At 49.5% G+C, this 18,111-nt stretch overlaps 1 protein-coding gene across 3 annotated transcripts in view; it reads left to right on the forward strand.

The window, feature by feature from the left end:
- Daam2 (dishevelled associated activator of morphogenesis 2) overlaps window positions 1–18,111 on the forward strand; it is a 122,443-nt gene that overhangs the window by 39,982 nt on the left and 64,350 nt on the right. The window contains exon 1 of one of the 3 annotated variants that reach the window (XM_057751329.1): window positions 1,496–1,593. The exons of the other annotated variants lie outside the window; for them this stretch is intronic. The gene's annotated coding sequence lies outside the window, so the exon portion shown is untranslated. Of the gene's footprint in view, window positions 1–1,495; window positions 1,594–18,111 lie in introns of those variants that run through there. 3 annotated transcript variants of the gene reach the window in all.

The raw sequence follows: 18,111 nt of genomic DNA on the forward strand, positions 1-18,111 counted from the left end.
TCATGGTAGTCTCTGCTCCTCTGATCTGGGTTGTTGGTCAGGGGTGCAAAGAACAAATGGGGTGCAGGGGCAGCTGCAGATGAGATGTTGATCAAATTGTGAAGGATCTCAGATAACATACAGAAATGAGTAAGTTTAATTTTTTAATACAAGCTTTTTATTTCTATTTTGTCTTAAAGAGAATGTGCTTGTTTTAATTTTATTTAAAATCTGCCTCTAGGGATTCAGAAACGCCTCTTTGGTTAAGAGTGCTTGATGCTCTTGCAGAGGACCTAATTTTGGTTTACAGCACCCATGTTGGGTGACTCACAGCCACCTATAACTCTAGTTCCAAGGAATCAGATGCCATCTTCTGGCCTTTGTGGGAACTGCACTTAGGAACACACAGACACAGATACACAGACGTACACACACACACATACACACACACTGCTTGTACTGCTGATTTTGCACTTTCCTTTCTCCTAGGAATTACATGCTGATTGCTTTATCTTCTCTGTCTAATCTCTGGCTTGTTTGAGATATTTGTTATGGGAGAAATAAAGTGGAACCATAATTTTTTATCTTTACAAAGAATAACTGCCCCTTATCGAATGTAAATAATACAGACTATTATAAAGAAGGGGAGAAAACTAAAACAAAATAAAGCCATTTCTACCTCCCTTATGAAGTGGATGTGAGTAGTGGAGACTGGGGGTGTTTCCTACCAGTGGGCATGGAAATCAGGCCCTTTGTATTGAAGGCCAGCTGTTCTGAGGCTTGAACTAATTAATCCTGGTGTCTAAGGATGCACACGGGAGGCTGCCTTAGGCTCTTCCAAGAGGCCGACACTGATCTGTACAATCTAATCTGAACTGTGCCACTCACTGTTCGGGACACAACAGTCTCCCCGGCTCCAGCTTCCAACCTGTAAAGTGGAAGCCACAGCAACAGTGCCTGGAGTGACCCTCAGTTCTGTCCTCACTTCCTAGGAAGCCTGCAGGCCTTACAGTGAGTTAGTTCTGGGGTGTCATGTTCCCCCCTGGGTAGCTCTAGCCCTGCACTAAAGCTGCCCCTGACACAGGACCTTATACCTCCATGCCTCATGTGGCTGGATGGTGGAGAAGCTTGTCACCCCAAGGCCAGGCTCCTGCTCAGTGGGTGCTGGTGCCTTCTCAGCACTTTCTCTGAGGCCTGTTGTCTCCTCTGCCCTTGCTTTCCCTCCTTCCCTCCTCTCTCCACCTCTCCCTGTCTTCCCTTTCTGTTCCTTTCCTCATTCATCACTTCCCTGTCACCCCTCCCGGAATGGCTCAGGAACACTATCTCTTTAAGAATGGCAGCTGCACACTATGCACGCTGGGGCACTGGCTGCTCCTCCTGCCTCTCCTGCTGGGTGATACTGGGCTGCAACTGGAACCCTCCAGGCCTCACTTTGAGTTCAGAACCTCTAGAGGAAAGGGTCCCTCCCAGTGATGTGGGAGTCTGTACCCACAGGACTCCCTGCCTGAAGCCCCTCAGTAGCTGGGCCCTGGCTCTGGGCCAGAAGAGGCTCATTGTTTAGGGCTGAGATCAGGAGCTGGAAAAAGAAAGTTGGAAAATAGTTGGATGCATTTGGTGAGTGTGAACAAACTTTGTGTCTTCTGTCTCTCAACTTGGGGATTTTAGAGTGCAGGTCTTGGGCTAGGTTGTGGTGATCTTGACAGTGGGATGGGCAGATGTGAGAGGGAGAAAAGGCGGGGCTGGGATTCCCTTGCAGGTGGGGGACCCTCAACACTCCTCACAGCTGTTGCCTTTCTCAGGAAGCAGGCAGAAGGCTGCCCCTGGATATAGCTAGACCTGGATCTGAGGACCGGTGACCAGAAGGAACAGATGACAGCTTTCCCCCTTCAAAACAAAGTATGGCCAGTAATTGTGAAAATGCCCCCAAGAGAATGTCACCTGTAGCCCCTGAGAGAAGTGGAAAACCTTGCGGGTATATTTTGACAGGGGATTTAGACCAAGTCCTCGTCCTCCTGGGTAAGGGTCAGACCAGGCTTGGTCCCCGAGTCCATACTGTTCCCTTGGCGTGGGGAAAGCTGCCCATGAACTGCAGTAGGCTGTGCCTTAGTGGGAGGCGGCAGGCCTGCCAAGGGCACGGAAGAATGGACAGCCTGTTATGCTGAGGCCTGGGAACATGGCCTTGAAGGGAGACCCAGGTCGCCAGAGCTGGCACGAGAACACATGGACAAAAGGTCCAGGACCATGCTGGGAGAACGGGACTGAGCCAGCATCCCACAGTGCAGGGCAAATGGTCCTCCAAGCCCATTTCCTGGGGCAGGAGCACAGCTGCAGCTGACCTCAGATGCCTAGGTACACCTGCACATGTGTGCATGCAGAAGCCTAAGTCTGGGGCCTCCAGTGGACAGGGCTGCACACAGCTGCAACTTTGATTCTGAGGACTTCCTCTTCAGGGAAGCTTTTCGCTGAATTCTAAACTCTTCTTTGGGCCAGGGTCTGAACAGAGAACTTACTGAAACAGAAGATGCCAGGAAGCAGTCTAGAGGCTGTGAAGATTTGGAGCGCTGTGTGTATGTGCGTGTGTACGTGCGCGTCCAGGGGCAGAAGAGGCCATCCTGCAGAGTCATAATGATCAGTACCATTTATTGTATACCTTGAAGGCATCGTCCCTGTGACAAGGGCTTGTCTGCTCATTGAGTGCTATAGGAATCCGTGTGTGTGTGTGTGTGCTCAGCTGCACATAGGTATGCATTCATGTGGAGGCTCGAGGACAACCTCAGATGCTTCTCAGGTACCATCTACCTGTTTGTTGAGATATAAGTCTCTGAGGCCTGGGGCTTACTGGTTATGCAATACTGGCTGGTGAGCAGGTCTCAGGGATCCTCTGTCTCCATCTCTCTGGCACTGGGATTGTAAGAGTTTTCTGCTGCACTAGCCTTTCGGGCATAGGTTCTGAGGATCACACAAGTTGATGACAAGTGAGTGCTTTACCTACCAGGTTCCGCTCAAAGAAACTATTTGAGTCAGAGTCATGAATAGTTTTATAAATTTTACAGGAACTGGATAGTTGAAGACTGTACACCCTTGGAACTGGGAACTCATAAATGAGACTTGGGTGTCTTCATCCATTCATTTCCTTATCAACCCATTCCCTCATCCGTCCATCCCCTCATCCATCCATCCCCTCATCCATCCACCCCCTCATCCGTCCATCCCCCTCATCCATCCATCCCCTCATCCGTCCATCCCCTCATCCGTCCATCCCCTCATCCGTCCATCCCCTCATCCGTCCATCCCCTCATCCGTCCATCCCCTCATCATCCACCCCCTCATCCATCCATCCATCCATCCATCCATCCATCCATCCATCCGTCCATCCCCTCATCCGTCCATCCCCTCATCCGTCCATCACCTGATCCGTCCATCCCCTCATCCATCCATCCCCTCATCCGTCCATCCCCTCATCCGTCCATCCCCTCATCATCCACCCCCTCATCCATCCATCCATCCATCCATCCATCCATCCATCCATCCATCCATCCGTCCATCCCCTCATCCGTCCATCCCCTCATCCGTCCATCACCTGATCCGTCCATCCCCTCATCCATCCATCCCCTCATCCGTCCATCCCCTCATCCGTCCATCCCCTCATCATCCACCCCCTCATCCATCCATCCATCCATCCATCCATCCATCCATCCATCCGTCCATCCCCTCATCCGTCCATCCCCTCATCCGTCCATCACCTGATCCGTCCATCCCCTCATCCATCCATCCCCTCATCCGTCCATCACCTGATCCGTCCATCCCCTCATCCGTCCATCCCCTCATCCGTCCATCCCCTCATCCGTCCATCCCCTCATCATCCACCCCCTCATCCATCCATCCATCCATCCATCCGTCCATCCCCTCATCCGTCCATCCCCTCATCCGTCCATCACCTCATCTGTCCATCCCTCATCCGTCCATCCCCTCATCCGTCCATCCCCTCATCCGTCCATTCCTCATCCGTCCATCCCCTCATCCGTCCATCCCCTCATCCTTCCACCCCATCATCCATCCATCCCCTCATCCATCCCCTCATCTGTCCATCCCCTCATCCATCCATCCCCTCATCTGTCCATCCCCTCATCCATCCATCCCCTCATCCGTCCATCCCCTCATCATCCACCCCCTCATCCATCCATCCATCCCCTCATCCGTCCGTCCCCTCATCCATCCATCCCCTCATCCGTCCATCCCCTCATCTGTCCATCCCCTCATCCATCCATCACCTCGTACCCTCATCCTCTTACCCACTAATTCCGTCCATTTATTTAACTAAGTTGAACTGATAGCTTTCCTGTGTCAGTCATGTGGTAGTCACCAAAGGTGTAACTGGGACAAATGCTGGCAAGGGCCCAGGGCATCTTAACTGCATAGCCTGCGTGCTAACCGGCAACTAGAGTCTTCTGAGCTAGGCGCAGAGAGCCTTCTGGGAGTGTGAAGATGTTCTTCTCAAGGTCTGAGAAGATGGGGAGAGTGTTTTCTTTCTTGACAAATTGCAACATTGTGTTTACATTTTAATGCTTATCTGAAGGTTCTGTATCATCTGGCTGGCCACCAAATAGCCTACCACTGGCATCAGAATTATTTTCTGTCCCAGTGTTCAAGTTGGTAATGTGCTGTCTTTTAAAATGACAGTGTTTATCATCTGGAAGCTTGGTGTCTTAAACTGGAGTCGGAATGAGAGCCCAAGGGACCAAGGATGACTCAGAAGGACCCCAGGAAGCCCATAGTTAGTTCCCCATGGCACGTCTCCTTGGGCTTCCCGACCTGGGATCCCCGCCACAGGCTCCTGCTTGTCTTTCTGGTCCTCTCCTCTACTTCTGCTCTCCCTCCCTTCCTCTCCTCTCTCTCTCTTCCCCTCCTCTCCCTCCCTTCCCCTTCTCTCTCTCCCTTCTCTCCCCTTTCTTCTTTTTTCTCTATCCAGGATCTCATGTAGCTCAGGCTGGCCCCAAACTTGCTCTCTAGCCAAGGATGACCCTGAACTCCAGTCCTCTTGCCTCTACTCCTGAGCAGTGGGATTACAGTTGCTGCCACCACACCCTGTTTTTCTCATGCTGGAGATCAAACTCCAGACTTCTCTCCTGCTGGGCAAGCCATCCGCCACCTAGACCACATCTCCAGCCCGCCCCTCCCGCCTAGCTTGAAGGTTCCCTTCTCTTTCTTGCCTCCTAGCTTTTCCTTATGCAGTCTCCTTCACCAAGAACGCCCTCCCTCCAGCTCTGTTTTACACACTACCCACTTCTGAGCTTGATCCCTTCTTCAGATCAGGGGTTCCTTCTTCACGTCCTGCTGTGACCTTCCTCCTCTTCATCCTCACCAACACAGGCCACTCTCCCCTTTCCCGGGGCTGTCAGCTTTGTGCTGACTCTCCGGCAGCCCTATTATGCTACGTCTTAATAAGTTGTCTCTTACTTTATTTCAAGGGTGGGATTCCTCCTCTCCTCCCAGCTCCATGCCCACCTGGACATGGTGTTAGAGTAAGCCCTGGTAACTTCTCCCCGAGAGTCCATGCTGCAGAACGGGGCTTTTGTGGGGCCCAGCTGTGCTTAGGAACTCATCACCTGTTGGCACTGTGGGCAAATCCATCTCTGGTTTTGTAACCTGAGCTGGCGCCAGCCCCTGCATCCTGAGATCAAGTGTCCTTGTTTGTTCTGACATCCCTTTTGGGGGCCTGATGATCTAGATTTCAAAGTAACTTTTTTTTTCTAGCAGCTACTGAAGGCTAGGCCCCTGCCAGCTCCCAGCCCCCTGTGTTAGTGTTTTCAGTTAATTAAGAAAACAAACCCTGATTTCTGACTGAGACGGTGGACAGTGAGGTAGATGGAGATGGAGCCCCTGGCCACGTCCATGTGCAGATGGCCAGCACCACAGGAGGGTGGGCAAGCTGCAAGAGAGCCCCACATGTGAGGCAGCAGGGGACCTGCAGATAGCCTCTCAGCAGGAGGAGGTTCCAGGAACTCAGTGTTGGGAGGAAGTGCCAGGCAGAGTCCAGAGCTCAGTTTCTGCCTCTCCTGTCACATCCAGGATGTGTCTTGACTTAGTTTAGGTGGCAGGAGGCTACTTGGAATATAACAATGAGGGATCAAAACTGCCCTAGGAGTAGGGGTCTATGGCCAAGTCTGGTTAGAGGAAAGTGCTGAACTTCATATGGCTTTGGAGTCCCAGGTTACTGACCTGTCCTGTGAAAGGGGAGCCCTGCTCAGGGATCGAGCTCCCTGTCCATCAGAGCCATAGTTCCTGTTTAAGGAGTTCAGTATGTTGTGGTAGGAGGAGCCAAACTCTGCCTGGATGGCGCTGTCCTGTGCTGACCACACACCTTCCCTGCCACCTGCTGTCATGGTCTGTGCTGTTGCGGGAGGCAGGTGGACCCCTAGTTTTAAGAGGTAAATTTGAGACAAAGATCAGAGGTTACAATTAGTCTCTAGGGTACTGGAGACTGTCTTCTAAGGAGAGAGGCACCGTAGCTTGGACCTTAGCTGGGTTCATAATACTTAAGGAAAACTTTTTTTCTAGTGAATCTTGGCTAGGAATTGGGGAAATTTTAAACATTTTTTTGAGACAGTCTCACTCTGTAGCCCAGGCTAGTCTGGAACTCCTTCAGTAACCTAGACTGGCCTTGACTTCATGATCATTTTTGTACCTCAGCTCCTAAGTGCTGGTGGCAGGCTCAGCTGCCACACCTGGCTTTAATTTTTCTGTTTGAATTGAATATTTGTAATTGTTTCCACTGTGTGTGCACCATCTCTAGTTGAAGCCAATGAAATCCAAGAATCATCCAGAACCTGTCCAGTACTGATGTTGCTTGGGGGAGGAGTTCAGCGCTGAGATATGGAGGCTGTGCTTGTACACACAGCTCTGTCGAGAGAGTGCTGGTGGCCTAGGACAAGTGATGTACTGCACAGCTTCAGGCTCCCTGCTGACATTGTGGACTTGACAATGATAGGCATCTTCTTTCTTAGCATCTAGGGCTCTCAGGGGTAAGGATGGGAAGGTGTGTTTCAGAGAAAGGAAGAGCTGAATCCACACATAAGGTAAGAACAGGATTCTAACGGGGGGGGGAGGGCAGGGCCATCGGGAGGAAAGGGGACAAGCTTTGCTGGAGTCAGTCATCTGGGCTGGGTGTGTAGAGTGGCAATGGATGCTAGAGAGAACGGCAGTGCTCACACCTCTGCTTTCTGTGTGTGGAGTCTGCCACAGCGACTGTTCGATTGCCGTGACAAACCACCAGGACCAAGGTGACTTACAAAAGGAAGCATCTAATTTGGGGTTCATGGTTCTAGAGGCTTAGCATTCATGACCATCATGTTGAACATGAAAACAGGCAGGCAAGCATGGTGCTGGAGAAGGAACTGAGTTCTTACATCAAATCCACAAGTATATATCAGAGAGAGATGGAGAGAGAGAGTGTGTGTGTGTGAGAAAGAGAGAGAGGGAAGAGAGAGAGAGAGAGAGAGAGAGAGAGAGAGAGAGAGAGGAGAGGGAGAGGGAGAGGGAGAGGGAGAGGGAGAGGGAGAGGGAGAGGGAGAGGGAGAGGGAGAGGGAGAGGGAGAGGGAGAGAGAGAGGAAACCACAAAGACTACCCTCAGAGATTCATCTCTTCCAACAAGGCTACATCTTCTAATCCTTCCTAAAGACTTCTACCAAGCCGGGCGGTGGTGGCACATGCCTTTAATCCCAGCACTTGGGAGGCAGAGGCAGGCGGATCTCTGTGAGTTCGAGACCAGCCTGGTCTACAAGAGCTAGTTCCAGGACAGGCTCCAAAACCACAGAGAAACCCTGTCTCGAAAAACAAAAACAAAAACAAAAAAAAAAAAAAACAAAAACAAAAAAAAAAAGACTTCTACCAACCGAGTACCAAGTATTCAGACACATGAGTGTGCAAGGGCCATTCTCATTCACACTACCACAGGATCTGTGGAAGTGCTCTCTGACTCCAGAGCCCGTGGCAGGGCCACGAGGGTTCCAGTGCTTGGGCTTGGCTTCTGCCTCCATGTGATGCTGAACTGTTCTCCCCTTGACTTTTCTTTTCTTTTTTTCTGTTTGTTTTGTTTTTAAGACAGGGTTTCTCTGTGTAACAGCCCTAGGTATCCTGGGACTAGCTCTGTAGGCCAGGCTGGCCTCCAACTAACAGAGATCCACCTACCTCTGTATCCAAAGTGCTGGGATTAAAGGTGTATGCCACCACCGCCTGACTTCCCCTTGACATTTTTTTTTTATCTGAACATACAATCTTTTAATGGGAAATCTAGAAAAATCCTTGACCCAGTTTCAGGGTCTCAGAAGCGGGAACCCTGTGATGACTTTTCAGCCCCGGCCCAGGTCCTGCATGCCTCGCTGCAAGCATTCTTAACCTTTGCCCTGCAGCTTCCTGCAGACTCACGCCTGAGGAATAACAGCCACACTCTAGACTCCACACGGTGCCCTGTGTGTATAAAGTTCCGGCTAGCCCTGTTTCTTCCCCAGTCTCTTTCAGTAGCTTAGGTGGAAGCACATTCCTCTGGGCTCTCAGCAGCCTACTGGCTCCCAGAAGGCAAGGATCCTCGCCATCTCAGCCTGCTGGTGCCTCTCTAGCAGACCATCCCAGACTGCAGAATCCGTGAACCAGCATTTCTCCTGTTTCTACAGTCTGAAGATGAGATAAAGGCACTGGCTGGGTAACTCCCATGAGGGAAGTGTCTCCCTGTTTCCACAGTGGCACTTACTCTTACCCTTTAGAGGGGGCAGTGCTACATCCTCACACTGTAGAAGGTGCAGAGCCTGCACTGGTCTTTTTCTCTTTTTTAAGGTATTAATTTATTCATGAGGGTCAAGTCACTTCCTCCAAAGCCACCACATCTTAAATACACCGTGATGAGGACTCTTATGCGAGTGTGTGTATGTGTATCGTATCTGTGTTTGTATGGTGCACATGCATGGAGGTGTACATGTGTGCAGATGTATGTGTGGTGCATGTAGAGGCCTAAGGCTAATGTCAGAATCATCTCCTATCAATCTTCTGCCTTATTAAGTGAGGCATGGCCTTTCAGTCAAACCCAGAGCTCATCAGTACGGCTAGTCTTGCTAGCCAGTCTGCTCTGGGTCCCCTGTCTCTACCTTCTGAGACCGGAATGACAAAGGGCCATCATCTACCCTACCCAGGACTTACACGGGTCCTGGGGATCTGAACTCTGGCCCTCTCACACTTGCTTGGCAAATGCTTTAACCTCTGAGCTATCTCCCCAGCACAACACTTGGCTTTCTAAGCATGGGGTCTGGGAAACGACACTCGGGTCCTTTAGCTTGCAAGGCCAGCACTTTGCCTGCTGAGTTATTGATCTAGTCCTCAATGAATGAGATTTGGAGGGGGAGACAGGCATGCAAAAGAAGACATGGTCCCAGCTGCCCCATCTGGCATGTAGTAACGTCTCACTAAATGTGAGTAAGTACCATAAACGTCATGAAGGCCTTATAATTTTTCACCAAGAAGCTACAAGCAGTTGGTGTTTGGAACACTTACTCGGAGGCCAAACATCCCAGATGTCATGGGATGGTGTCTGTACAGGCCACAGCAAGCAACATCTCTTCTTCTCGTGCTGTGGTCCATGCAGAAGCCCAGAGGTTGGGAGCTGGAGCATCTCTCATGTGCCCCAGACTGGCTATAGGGAGCATATACCTTGCTGTTTTTGTGTAGCTAGTAATCATACATCTTGGCACTACCTGCCTGTTCCTGGCTGTTGTCTACAGCAGCGTGTGATCCTGCAGCTGTGCACAGCACGGTGGCTTAAGTGTGACTGTGGGGGAGAAGCCAGTACTACTTTGGAAAATGCACAAGGACCCCATTTTTTGTCATGTTTTTTTGTCCTGTGCTGGAGGTTGAGAGATGCCTTGTTTGAAACTGGATGGGGAGTTACCGCCTTTGGAGCTTTAAATAGTCAGCTAAGAAGAGATTGAACAATAGAAATTCTGGGGACTGCTAACGGGAAGTGAGAAGATCAAGGGTTGCTCAGGTTAGTAGAGGCTTGTCCTGCAGGGCATTTCTTTATTCCTCAGAAGACTGAGGTGCATGTGTGTCTCCAGTCCAGTTCTTAGAATGAGACAGAAAGAAACATATTCCTGCCCTTGGAGAAAGTCCCTGAAGATTGGGAGTTGGCGCCCTCCTTGATCCGTTCTGAGACACGTCATCATTCAGTGTCTCTTACTGAGGCATGCCCAGGGTACTGCTTTCCAGGAGTATCCTGCAATGGCCCTTCTGCAGTGTCTTTCTCCTTCCCAAGCTGAGTCACATACCATTCACCCATGCCATCTTGCACTGTGTCCCATGTAGCATTTAGAAATAGCGCTATCCTTCCTGCCTGCTTCCCCAAAGAGTGCATGCTGTGTCTTCCCTCTGCTGTCTCCTTACCATGGACCACTCCTGGCCCAGAGTTGGGATATTCTAGAGGGGTGTGGAATGCAGGATGCCAGGGGACCATTGCTGAGTTTTATCTATTTCCTTTTCATCTATAGAGACCCCTCTTGGTGACATCTCTTCCTGGGTCATCCAGGGAAAGGGATGGGCGTTTGGGGAAATTGATAGACTAGAACTTTCTGAGAAGTTAGAGACATGAAAAGCCTCTGGTGGGAGTGGTAGGTTTTGTGACTTGGTCATTAGAGGTTTTTTTGCTCCTGGACTCTCAGTCTCCCCAGGCCAGCAGGGCCAGGGGCTTTAGGACTGATGGAAGCTAGTGTTTGAACCAGACCCTCCATGTGCAGAGGTCTACAATCTTCCCTCTTCTGAGCGGATACAAAGTGATGCTGGAGGGAACAGACCTGCCTCTGTAGCCCTTTGGTTTAGGCATCCCAGCTGAGCTGGAGGGAAAGCAGGCCGCCTGGGAATAGCTGGGAAGCATGGCCAGACCTTCGGTCTACATCCTCCAAGGCCAGGATGTGGCGTGGGACCCGGGCAGGCAGAAGTTCCCACCGTTCAGCTTGCTCAGCTTAAGAGTTCCTAAACACTCAGGCCCAGGCAGCTTTCTCAGCAGGAGAGTAGGGGAGCTTCTAGCTGCCTGGGTCAAGACCACATCAGAACCAAAACGGCTCTGCGGTCACACACCTCTGACATTTTTCTTCCACCTGGACAGCTGCCAGGGGTCCCGCAGCCCAGCCTTGCCTTGCTGTGGAGTGAGAAGAGTCAGGGGTTAAGCTTTCCAGGCCGTGCCTAAGTCAGCCTAACTCTGGCTGTCTCCAGTTAGCCATCAGCTGCTCAGCACATAACAAGGACCTGAGCAACCAAATTCACACGTATCATATTTTATAGTTGCTTCATCCATGTGTGGTAGAGACATCACATGCGTTAACAGGGGCGTGTGCAGTGGCATCACTTTCTGAGCTTAGACAGCTGCTCAGTTAAGATTCATATCTTTATCTGTATTTCAAGGGCCTATTATGCATTAGGCAATGAATCTACTCACTTCAGGTAGCAAAGAAAGCTGAGAAAAATGCCCCTTGAAGGTTATATGTACAGAGACTCATGCCTGGGTGTTCACTGACATCCATGACTAGGTCGGATCAGGTTGGATCCCTGAAGAGAGATGATAAATGTATAAAATGCATCATTTTTCATATGGCAATTGAGTGTGTGGAAAATGGAGAGATAAGAAACTAAGGGTATTTGTCAATTTTCTCATTCCTATGACAAAATGGTCAACATAATCAGCTTAAGGAGGGAAATGTTTATCTTGGCTTCTGATGTGGAATGTTCTTCTGTATATGTGTTGCTTTTATTGGTTGATGAATAAAGCCATTTGGCCAATGACTTAGCAAAGCAAAGCCAGGCAGGAAATCTGAACAGAGGTATATAGAGAGAATGGGTGGAATCAGGGAGATGCCATGTAGCCGTAAAAGGAGAAACATGCCAGAACGTTACCTGTAAGCCACAGCCTCGTGGCGATACATAAATTAATAGAAATGGGTTAATTTTAGATGTAAGAGCTAACTAGGAATACGCATGAGAAATTGGGCAAGCAGTGTTATAATTATGAAGTTTATGTGTGATTATCTGGGTCTGGGAGGCTGAGAAATGAAAGCACAGTCTCCATTTACAGGCACCAAGTTTCAAAGAGACTTTAATCCCTCCTAGCAGGGAAGTCATGGTGGAGGGGATATCAGCTAGATTGTCACAGAGCTGTCTGCTCATATGATGGTGGACAGGATGCAGAGGAAGGCTGTCACTAGAAGCAAGTGGGTGTCATCTTGAAAACCTGTCTCTAATTACCAACTCCCACCAGCATGGTGCAGCTGGCAAGGGCCCTGCAACTTTTCAAATATCACCAAGGCTTGGGGTCAAGGGTTCAAAGGGTTTGCCTGTCAGAGTCACTCCCAGACTCAAATCTAGGCATTGGGGCATGGGGAGGTAAACTGGCTCATCAAACACGGTGTCACAAATAAGGAGTACTATTGGGAGCAGAGTGCAGGAATGCAGGTCATCTCCCCCTGCCCCCCATGTTCTAGCTTCTTATATATTCTCCCTCCTAAGCCTCTGGGAGACTCAGTAGGTAGGAGACTGGAGACACCCAAGACACCATCTAGACAGGCAACATTAGAGCTTTTGGATGGCTGTCAGGTAGCAGAATTGATACTGATCACTGATGCAGGGCTGTGGGGTAGCAGGATTGATACTGATGTCCACTGATGCAGGGCTGTGGGGTATCAGGAGTGATACTGATGTCCACTGATGCAGGGCTGTGGGGTAGCAGGATTGATACCGATGTCCACTGATGCAGGGCTGTGGGGTAGCAGGATTGATACTGATGTCCACTGATGCAGGGCTGTGGGGTAGCAGGATTGATACCGATGTCCACTGATGCAGGGCTGTGGGGTAGCAGGATTGATACTGATGTCCACTGATGCAGGGCTGTGGGGTATCAGGAGTGATACTGATTTCCACTGATGCAGGGCTGTGGGGTAGCAGGATTGATACTGATGTCCACTGATGCAGGGCTGTGGGGTAGCAGGATTGATACTGATGCCCACTGATGCAGGGCTGTGGGGTAGCAGGATTGATACTGATCACTGATGCATGACTAGACGCTCACTGGCATTCACCAATGCATTGGAAAAGGGTGGGTCCCTGGACATTTGTAGGTGGACCTGATAGCTGCAGCTGAAGAAGCTGAGGGCTTCCTGGTATATCCAGGACTCTGCACACCTGTGCAGGCGTTGTTCTAGCTCTGTTCTGGGAGGCGAGGGCTAGAGATGGCAGTCCCAGCAAGTCACTTCATTACCTGCTACTGCCTTGCTTTGGGCAGAGCAGCGCTTTTCTGGGGCAGGATATCTCTAAGCGGTGTTTGCGTGCATGTCCTTTCCGCAGCCCACGCCCCTTCCCTGAGGCTCGCCAAGGCATTGGGGTATTCCTAATGATGTCACCCTGAATTTTGGCCAGTTACTGTGTTTCCCTTCTAATGTTTGAGCAATGCTCTCTTGCCTCCGGTCACCTCTTACTCTAAGTCCCATCCCCCACGCTATTTCCTTTTCTGGTTTTCTCCCCAATAAATAAACTCACAGTTTAGATGTAACAGAAGAGAAAATAAAGGGGGAAACAATTTCTTGGTTTCTCTGGGGAAAATACATTGGGAATACTTTTCTTGTAAAGGCATCATAGCTGACATGTGTTCTGACTTTGGAATTCCCACACATGCCTCACGCATCCTTTATTAGCCATGTCCTGCCATACCTGCATCTTACTAAAGAAGGAGTTACCTTCCCAAGTGAGTTTCATGGCAGAGCCAACAAGAATCTGAACATCCAGATCCTCAGCCCCAATACATCGTTGGGGCCCAGGCTTCTGCTCAGAGGGAAGTCTTGGGGACAGGTTCTTAGTTGGCTCCCAGTGATCTGTAGTGCAATCCAAAGGAGTATATTACAAATCCCAGAGGAAGGGCTGCTGGCTCCCCTGGGCTGCTGGCCATTGGCTCTGCCAGGAATGACTATAAGGACCCACTGTGTGTGTTGGTAGTGGGCTCCAAATTCCCCTTCCATCTTAGATATGAGAACACAGTACCTTTCCTTGTCCTTTCAGTTGGGAAGTGATTTCCCTACCTGGTCAGGTGACTGTAGCAGACAGAAGTGAGACAAAAGAATAAAGAGTTGATCCCATACCCTGCTTCCAGAGCTAAAAAGCCCGTGATTTGTGACTGTCATTCTGTCTGCTGAGCCCTGTGCAGCCCTGACAGCCCCCAATCTGGCAAGTATCCCACCCTCTTCTGTCTTTGGCAGTTTCCCAGTGACTGAGGGTCCTGGAGCAACACTGGGAAACTCAGCTCTGGATTTTGGTTGCCCTGGAGTTGAAAGACCAAGCAAGGGAGATTTCTGGGCATCTGTTAAAATGGGAAATATATATACCGACCTTCCCTACCCTCAACACTCACAGAATACCACAGAAAAGTGGGCAGAGGATGGGATGTGCTGTGAGGTGCTAGCCTCTAGACAGCGCTGCATACATGAACTCCCAGAAGCAGTGGTTACCAACACGGAACCTGTATGAGATAAATCTAGTGAGACACCAGCAGGGAGGTAGGTTCCCAAAGCCACTTTTGGAGCTACTAGCAGTTGTCAGCTGATAAAGGAAAATAATCACTTTTGTGGGAAGCAGCAGATTGGCTCCCAGAAAGTTGTCTGTGCTGTGGCGATGATCCCACAGTCATGCACACACAGGCAGCACCAGCTGAACTCGGTGGGTTATCTTTTCAAAAGAGGGAGAGAGGCCCTGAAGTCCAGAGGTTAAAGGTCAGGATCGGACAGACCACACGGAATTGGAGGGAGAGAGTGAGGGTGGATATGATTAACAGCATATTACATACATGTATGAGAATTTCAAAGAATAACCTCTTAATAAAATAATCCCATGCCTTGGGAGGCAGAGGCGGGCATATCTCTGTTAATTTCCAGACAGACAAAACTACAGAGTGAGACCTTGTCTCAAAAAAAAAAAAAAAAAAAAAAAAAAAAAAAGCTAAAGAAAATGAGAGGAGGGCTTACAGTATGTCTCAACAGTTTAGAGCACTTGTGGAGAAGCAAGGCACCTGTACCTCACAGCCATTTATATCTCTGGTGTCAGAGCATCTGATGCCCTCCTCTGGCTTCTGCAGGCTCCAGGTGTACAAGTGGCACACACACATACATGTGAGCAAAACATTCATACATACAAAATAAAGTAAATGAATCATTAAAATTTTTAAGTAAATAAATAAATATTGAAAAGAATTTAAAAATAGTCAAGGGGAGATAAATTCTCTGCTTTATGTTTTTAGCATTTATTTCACCATTAGCATCATGTTATTGATGTCAATTCTATATAAAATGAAGGGAGAAAATCCAGCCCCAGACAAGCATACCATATGCTTCTGATGTGAGTTCTCTTTTTTTAAACAAAGGCCTCAGTGGAAGGGACATTCTGAGACAGAGGCCAAGGGAGGGCAGGAAGCCAAGTCAGTGGGAGGTGACTAAGATGACCGGAAGTGGTAGAAACCAAGCCAGTGTCACAGGCTCATTTCCACACTTCCTGCTTCTCCCCTATAAGATACGGATTTGGCATCGCCTCTTCCAGAAAGCCCTTCCTAGTGTGCGCCCCATGAACAACCACCATCTGGGAAGTTCTACCTAGGTGGCCATAGTATCTGGATGCTCCCCTCTGCTCCCAGCCCAGGGCTATCTCACTCCTGTCACCGAGAGGCCCATCTCAGGTCATCAATAGGCTCTGTGTGTCCTTCTACTGGGTCTTTGGGAAAGGATCTTTTTTGTCTTTTGTCTCTAGTACCTGACACATTGAAGCAGGGGGCTAAATGTTGCCTGAAGCTACATGCCAGACACGGGAGCCAGGCAATGACAGAAGATGGCATGTCTTGATGATTAACCAGTCTCTAAAATCTGCATCAGAGAAGCAGTGTGGGGCTTGAAGCTCATTGCATGTGCATCTGGTAGTGGGATTTCCTCCATGTGTTTTGTGTGTGCAATAGGGAGGGTGGGAAGACTTGGTTGCGTCTCACCCTTGGCTGGGAAGTTTAGATGGCTCCAGAGGGTGGCTTAGTCAGCAAAGTGCTTGTCTAAGTTCAGTCCCCAGAACCTGTGTGAAAACAAAAACTAACACTTGGCATGGGGCCATGTGTTTATAATCCCAGCCCTAGAGGAGTGGAGATAGGTAAATCCCTGGGGTTTCAAGCTGACCAGCCTAGGCTGCTTAGCAAGCTCCAGGCCAGTGAGCGACTCTGCCAAGGAAACAAAAAGATAGAGGTACCTGGAAAATGACAGTCAAAGATGACCCCAGCCTACACACATGCACACATGCAAACCCATCTTAACAGATGTGAACATAGCACATACATATATATGGACATGTGTGTGCATACATACACAGAAGACTTGCAGAACATGAAAAGGAGCCCAAGGATCCCCTTTCTACTAGGAGTGCATGCGTGCCCATAGCCTGGTATTAGAGGACAAGGGCTCTGTATGTCATTATATCCGAATCTTTACTGTGCACCCCTGGTCCAGACAACTATGTATGGATGAAGGCTTAAACAGGAAGAGGCAGGAATAAGCATCAAGCCAAATGATGAAATGAGGGGAGGTAGAGATTGTCAAAGATGGCAGAGAAACTGCTGTGGTCCGGTGATGGGAAGGAGGTTACTGGTGCTCTCTTGATCCCGGAGGTTCTAGCCAGCATAGTAACATTGAGTCAGGATGGCTGGCCATCTGTTGAAGAAAGAGGAACTTGGGAGCAGTGCTGGGAAGTCCTACCAGGACAAGTCTATAGGGAGGGTTTTCTTCCTTTTATTACACTTATCTCCCCCCAGCACTTGGAACTGGAGACATTTCTCAGATTCCTCGAGTCCCCAGGGCAGGCCTAGGAGTGGGGGGGCAGTTTAAACAAATGAGTCTGGACACAGGCATGTGGAGTGTGGCCCAGGGAGCAGGAGGAGGGGGAGGAAATTGCAGGGTTGGAGAGAGTGAAGCTCTATTTTGAGTGACTGAATCGGCACTACTCTGCCAGACTGATGGCACAGACCCCTGCCATTCTTTCTCAGGGGTTCCTCCTCTGTGTTCCTCAGTTTCAACTCCTGTTCTGGCTCTGTCATCCCACATCCTTAGAATTTGATGCTTTCTTACTGAGCTACTCTGTCTTTTGCTTGCATTTGGTACGTTCTCCAGTCTTCCCTCTTAAAAAAGCAAATCAGTGTATGTGTGTCCATATTTGTTCACATGTGTGCAGGTGCGTGTGTGAGTGCATGTATGTGGAGGCCAGGGGACAGCCTAGGCTGTTGTCCTTCAGGCATTATACACTATTGTTTTTGAGACAGGGTCTCTCACAGGCCTGGAAATCACAAACTAGGCTATGGTGGCTGGTCTGCTGTTCCCAGGATCCACCTGTCTCCACCTCCCAGAACTGAGATCCTAAGTGTGTATCACCATGCCTGTTTTTTTTTTTTTTATGCGGCTTCTGGGGATCAAACACAGATCCTTTAAGGCAGACACTCCATCAACTTAACCATCTCCTTAGCTCTTCTCCATCCTTCTCAAAGAAGCCATCTCCAAACAGCAATGATGCAAAGACCTACAGTGTATCCATGGACCAGGTACCGTGGGCCAGGTACTAGCCTCCAGGCCCCAACTACCTCATTCAAGTCACAAGAACAGGTGAGATCATTGTCAGGTTGATCTCTAGCTGACACCTGATAAAGCACCCCCAAACAGGATGAGTAAACCAAGAAAACAAGAAACCTCTTAAGTTATCTGGTTTAAGTTTAAGGTTGGCTGCATTTGAATCCTCAGGGAGCTTCTGCTGTGCCGTAGATCTGGTTCTAGGCAGGTTGAAAACTTTCTCCCACCTACCTGGGATCTGCAGGAGGCCTAATTGTTGAGCTCCAGGTAAGGGTACAATGTGCAGGATTCCTGAGCAATCGATTCCCTGATGGAACACATGAGTACTCCAACCCTTGGGAGAGGAACCGTCCTGACTTCTTGCTTCCCAAAGAGACCCTTCTTTACCCCTCAGTACTGGTGGTGCCTCAGGGACACCTGGGGAACTGTGCAGAGGAAAACCTTCAACTTTCATTCTCCAAGCCATGTGGGCAT

The sequence above is a fragment of the Chionomys nivalis genome, chromosome 19, assembly GCF_950005125.1.
Source record: "Chionomys nivalis chromosome 19, mChiNiv1.1, whole genome shotgun sequence".
In the NCBI taxonomy this organism is placed as follows: domain Eukaryota; kingdom Metazoa; phylum Chordata; class Mammalia; order Rodentia; family Cricetidae; genus Chionomys; species Chionomys nivalis.